The following is a 6,185-nucleotide window of genomic DNA, read 5'->3' as shown; positions in this document are numbered from 1 at the left end:
TCACATCCGGTCTCGGGTACAGATTGCTTTCACACAGCAACGTTTCGTACTAGAATCCACACAGTCTGTACCCAGGACTACCTTCTCAGATGGACTCGGGTACGGTACTCGAGCATGGAATGTTTACATTCACGTGGATAAAATTAAGTGGGCTTTGGGGCCTAATGTACTCAGATACCCAGTCTGAAAATGGCCTTAGCCCAATCTGAAGTCAATTTTAGTCCATTTTTGTGAACAGTAAACTTTGGTCACACTGATATTTGGGTGTTATCAATCAATCCCTATGTGACTAAGTCTTCAAGGCCCTTTTACATCAAGCTTTTCAGAGGAAAACAAGACATTTCCTAAATCGCCTAAATAATATTTAGGGTTCAATTCAGTTCAATTCCTATTCTATTTTATTCTTTTCTGTGCTATTCTGTTTTGTTCCTAATGCTAATTTCTTCTTCTTCTTCTGCCACTATGTTTATACTTGTACTAGTATAAACATAGTACATAAATATAGATAAGTATATGTAAGTAAATATATAATTGATCATGGATACTGTATTAGAGAAATGCTTATGTTTGTTGTCCTTAATAACAGCTGTTGTGCAGTTTAATCCTGCATTCACAGGAGGTAAGCTATTACTCAAGCAATTTGTGACTATTCCCATGTCCAGCAGTATTATGTTCTCCCCTGGTGATAGGAGGAGAGTTTCAGGTGTGTTAGAGTGGAGAGAGATTATTCCTGAAATGTGAGTAAAATGCTTGTCTAGACAGAGATTGCTTTCATTTTAACACACAGTTTTTAAATGAAAAGTCTGACCCTCTCAGGTGGTGGAAAAATGAATAATATCACTCTGGAATTTCACATCATCTTCTAACTGTAGGAAATATATACAGCAATGAAACGATTGAATGCGTTTAGCAGAGGTTGATGTAAACACCCGACCTCAACTGCATGTGCTGACAGTATTATGAGTATAAATGAGAAAACGTCTGCATCTGATTGAGCTCTAACTTCCTGTTGGAGCCTCTCAGGTTCATGAAATCCTCCTTTGTCATTCGGTTCATCCGGGTCCTTCAGAGGATAAAAATTCAAAGTGCTGAGATATTAGCGGGGTACAGGGAGGTGTGTGTAGCTCCGGTAATGCAAAAGATGGAGGGAGGTAAAAATAGAGCAGAGGTGGAGCTGCAGCTGAGGAGGAGGGGGAGTCCAGGTGTTGAGATCAGCTGCTGAGATGATAACCATTAATTTCAGTGGCCGTATACATAACACAGCTGAGCATCTTCAGCAGTTATGACCATATTAAAGAGTTAACCACTTCACAGGCAGCAGCTTTCTGAGTCTTTGGCAGTTTCAGTCTTAATAGTGGTATTAACAGAGTATAGCAAGACCCCCTCGGGCAAAGATATGGTTAGAACTTAGGTAAAGATCATCCATTTCCAAAATTATCTCAGATCTGTATAAGAATCGTGTATATACTACCAGTCAAAAGTTTGGACTCACCTGGTTTTTCTTTATTTTCATGACTATATATATTGTAGATTCTCACTGAAGGCATCAAAACTATGAATGAACACATGGAATTATGTAGTTAAAAAAAGTGTGACAGAACTCAAATCATGTTTTATATTTTAGATTCTTTGAAATAGCCACATTTTGCTTTTATTACTGCTTTGCAAATTCTTGGCATTCTCTCAATGGGCCTCATGAGGTAGTCACCTGAAATGTTTTTCAATAGTCTTGAAGGAATTCCCAGTGATGCTGAACACTTGTTGGTCATCTGCAGTCCATCTCATGCCATTTAAATGAGAAGGTGAGTCCAAACTTTTGACTGGTAGTGTATGATCCCTTAGGGGTCTGAGCCTATTTTGGCTGTTTTTGAGTTCTTTTGATTTTGCCTGCCTATATATACTATATAAAGAAATGTTTGTTATACCCATATTTGTTTTTTTTTTCTCAGCACAGCTTCATCTATCTCATCTGCCTATTATTTTTTCACTTTAACCAACTATGTCAACACAAAAGGACAAAAAACACACAAAATATATGAAGTCCGATTTGAAAGATGTATACAATTTATTGCATAAATAACACAAAGATGCTTAATAAACCTTTTCAAAGACTTTAAAAGTGAATATTGGTTTCAAATATTGGGTATATAAAATTAAAAAAGTAATAAATTAAAACTATACTCAAATATTTGACATAAAAGCATATCTTTACATAGGCGTTTTCTCTGGTTTTCTCACCCGCCCCCCCCGGTCCTCCCGGTTTCCGCATCCAGTTCAGGTGGGGGTTGTCTTCACCCTTACCTGTAATGCTAATGTAGTCTGTGGATTACAATACACTGATTCGGCCAGTTTTTTTCCGTTTTGAAAAAGGATAAAAAATGACGAAGATCTGGTCAGAAATATAACACTTGCTTTATATCTATAATAATGCTATATCGCTATGATAACACTATATCGCTTGTTTGCTCCGGTTTCAAAATGTCATATCTCCGGTTATATTTGTTCAATCAACATCAAATAAAAAGTGGGAGTGGTTCAAGTCCACACTTTCAAATGCAATTGTCCTCAGTGGTCTACATGACCGACTTCCGACGCTATGACGTGTTGAAAATGTCATGTAATTCAGTCACGGGGCTGTGACTGTGGACCCCTAAGGGGTTATACAGCCTCCAACCTGACCTACTGCTGTCCATCCTTCCCATTTATATCTATTCCTGTCCAGCATGTTGGTCTATTTTGCACATTAAAATTAAGTATAAAGTTCAGTCCCAGATTTATTCCATGTGAGCAGTGAAAAGAAAAAGAAATAAAATTTGGACCCATTGTAATATCATAGTCAGTTCAATTCAATTGAATTCAATTTCAATTATAGAGCCCAATATCACAACTAAGGCGCCTCACAGGGCTTTACAGAAATTGTTGAATTGATAAAAAAAAAACAAAAAAAAACAGTGAAAATAAGCAAACAGTCAAGTAATCAATCAACAGTCTGTGAAGCAAATGGATCCAGTAGTTCAAAAGCAGCATGTAAACTGTGCAAAGTAAAACTTCCACAGCTCCATGGGAATATTGACAGGTATCAAGACAGCTGTTGAAGTCCGAAGGGAAAGAAGGATCTCCTGGCTTAGAGTCACTCTTCCTGGTGTCACGTCCTTCCCCTCCATGACAGGTGGAAACGCCAAGGAGTAGCGTTGTCACATAAAGTATTAGCAATGCCTGTTTTGGTGCGCCAAGGGGGTAAATACTTAGAAAGTATTCCAATAAAACCCATTTGATGAGTGACTCTTAACTCACCACCATGTTAAGACACAAGTTAAAATTGATGAAGACAGGTTTAAAATCCACACCTAATCGTGGGGTAGACTGTTGGGTCCCACACTGTGGAGTGCCCCACTGGTGTTTTCAGACATTTGACCTTGGAAAAATAGGTCACAAAATAGGTCAAGGTCACCCATTTCAAAACTTGTCCAACATGATGTATGTTTGGTAAAAATTTTAAGATTCCAACTGTTTTTTTCCCAGACTTGTGTTTACCAGGTGTGTCACAGACAGACAGATGGAAGGACATGCAGACAACAATGGGGTTAAAAACTAAACTAAAACTAGCAGTGACAACGGAATTAAAATCATCAAAACTGTATAAAAGCTGCAATAATCTTTTCAAAATAGGAAAAAAGTAAAATATTGTCACTTTCCTATTGTCAAGTCTTTTCTTTTTTTTCCCTGATTTTTTTAGGAAACATACAAAACAAAAAGAAATTTGTATTTGATGATTTAGGCAAAAAATCACTTAGGCAATTATTTTAGGAAGGTGACAATATTTAAATTAAGGAGTGGTCTAATAAATCACATTTAATGTCACCCATTCTTTTTAAAGCTTAAAATCAAGGTTTCCCTCATCATAGCTGAAAAATTTACAATAAAACTAAATAAGAAGTTGTCTAAAATCTAGTCAGTTCCTCAAAACTCAAACCAATCAAGCTAAAACTTAACTGAAGTAAAAAAAAAAAAAAAAAAAAAAGGTACAGTATAGACATTAGACAAAGAGGTTTACATGTTGTTCAGCTTCAATCGTTTCATTCAGTCATGATTTTCCTTCAGTCCCTATGTTTCTTAGATTACTATGACATTTACATTAAAGTAACCAGCATGTGTATTGCTGTTTATTTGTAGTTAACTCTCAGTGATTTGTGTTAAAGATCAGTGTGTTTGTGTGTATTTATCCTAGTGTTTCATTAACTGTGGCAGTAGGAGCAAAAAGCTTAAATAAATGATCAGGCTCCAGATTTCTCTTAAGAGTGTCTGTTGGGTCTCTGCACTTGCACTAAATCTGTCCGTCTTTTGTTCTTTCCTGTCCTCCATCCTGCTGTTGATTCTGTCTGTAGCTGCCGTAGGGTGCAATTTTCTTTTTCTCTTTTCTGTCGGTCTTTCTGCTTTCTTGTCACATATAGACAAAACAGGAGTTTGCTCAGATTGGACAAAAGACAGCAACTTAAACACTGACAGCAGCTGTTTATACTAATACAGTACACTTTCTGTAGTAAAACTGTACTCATTTTAAATAACACATCTTGAGGATGACTTCTGCTGTGACATTGATTTACTGACTTCATTTTCATTAGAACTAAGGGAGACCATGTACTAGAACTAGGACTTATACAGTGTATCCTCTAGATTTTAGACCTTTTGCCTGAAATTTAAAGCTGCGTATGACTTTTGACGTGCATTATGGGAAGCAGAGTTCCATGCAGCCGCATTATGGCTGCAGCAACAACAAACACGGAAACAGCTTCATTGCCTCTTGGTACTGCAGCTGTGCATCGCTCAGATTCCCACAATGCACGTCGCGACAAACTTCCGAAAATGCCTAAGTGACCTACCGCCTCTGTAAACAAATGGTTTGTTTATGGTGGAGTACACTTTGAAATTGTTCACCAAGAGATTCAGGAGAGTAATCACGGAAAGACTAACAGATTTGTGATACTTGGGCTATGACTGGGGTTTTACAGATTTGATGAAAAACTGGTGACGAAAATATAGTATAGTAAATTTTTGTTTCATTGACATTGTTTTGTAGAAATAAGTTTTCACTTTGACATTAAAGAGTTTTTTTGCAATAATTTTTTGTGTGAAAAAGACCAAATTCTATTGACCATAATTGATTTATGAAAGCAATAAAAGGCTAAAACATCCAAGGGGGTGAATACTTATGATAGACACTGTAATGAAGGCTGGTAGCAATTAGCATGTCTGTCTGTCTGGAGCAAAACCATTATTTTTTCACCGGTCTTGCTACAGTTTGTCAGTTATGTGTTGGAGTGCTGCCTTTTGCAAATGTCTGTGTTGTCCATCATGCAAATCTACAAAGCATTTGGTATTTTTCCAGTAAACCGCTTAAAAAAACAACTCCTGTCCAAAACAAAATAAATCAGTATCACTAACACATACCACATTTTCCTCTGATAGCATAGTTCATTAATGCTTTTATGTTCTTGTAAATACATGCTGTATATTTTGTTTGCCAGGATCCTGAAGCATGGAACTAAGCAGATGAATCAGACAGTTCAACTTAAATCACTTTGTACTAATCAGGTTTATATTTCTTATGTTATGAAACTCTTCTTAGTATATGTTGTAGAGCTGGGGTATGTGCTTTAATGTAATTTTCTTTCTGGTAAAATGGAAACTTTGCCCTTGAGAACCCACTCCAGTCAGCCCTACCATTATGCCCGCTGACAGCTGAAATGGTAATAATATTGATTATGTCGTCACCATGGCACATTTCACTGGGTTGGATATATCAGGCAGAAACTGAACATTTCGTCCTCAGTGTTGATGTTTTGGAAGCAGAAAAATGAGCAACATAAGGAAGTGAGTGACTTTGACGGGAGTCATATTGTAACGGGGATGACTGGGTCAGAACGTCTGCAGGTCTGGTTGAGTGTTCAGGTCTGCAGGGGTCAGTCAAATCAAGCTTCTATGGGAGATGCTGCACAAATAGACCTAATCCACCTAGGTTCCACATCACAACTTCCACGACTTAAATTATCTGCTGCCTGTTTCCTGGTGCCAGATGCCACAGCAGACCTGCAGAGGTGTTGGGGAGTCAAAGCCTCAGGTCAGACCTGTTCCAGGTACAAACGCAGGGTGGAAAATTAACTTTTACTTTGTCTGCTGTTGGCTAG

At 37.5% G+C, this 6,185-nt stretch overlaps 1 protein-coding gene across 1 annotated transcript in view; it reads left to right on the top strand.

The window, feature by feature from the left end:
• The window catches only part of cadps2 (Ca++-dependent secretion activator 2), a 308,305-nt gene that overhangs the window by 123,102 nt on the left and 179,018 nt on the right, over nt 1-6,185 (top strand). The gene's annotated exons all lie outside the window — the stretch shown is intronic.

The sequence above is a fragment of the Sphaeramia orbicularis genome, chromosome 6 (assembly GCF_902148855.1).
Source record: "Sphaeramia orbicularis chromosome 6, fSphaOr1.1, whole genome shotgun sequence".
NCBI classification, from domain to species: Eukaryota; Metazoa; Chordata; class Actinopteri; order Kurtiformes; family Apogonidae; genus Sphaeramia; species Sphaeramia orbicularis.
The sequence above is the reverse complement of the archived record's forward strand: the minus strand, read 5'-3'. Positions and strand labels throughout refer to the sequence as shown.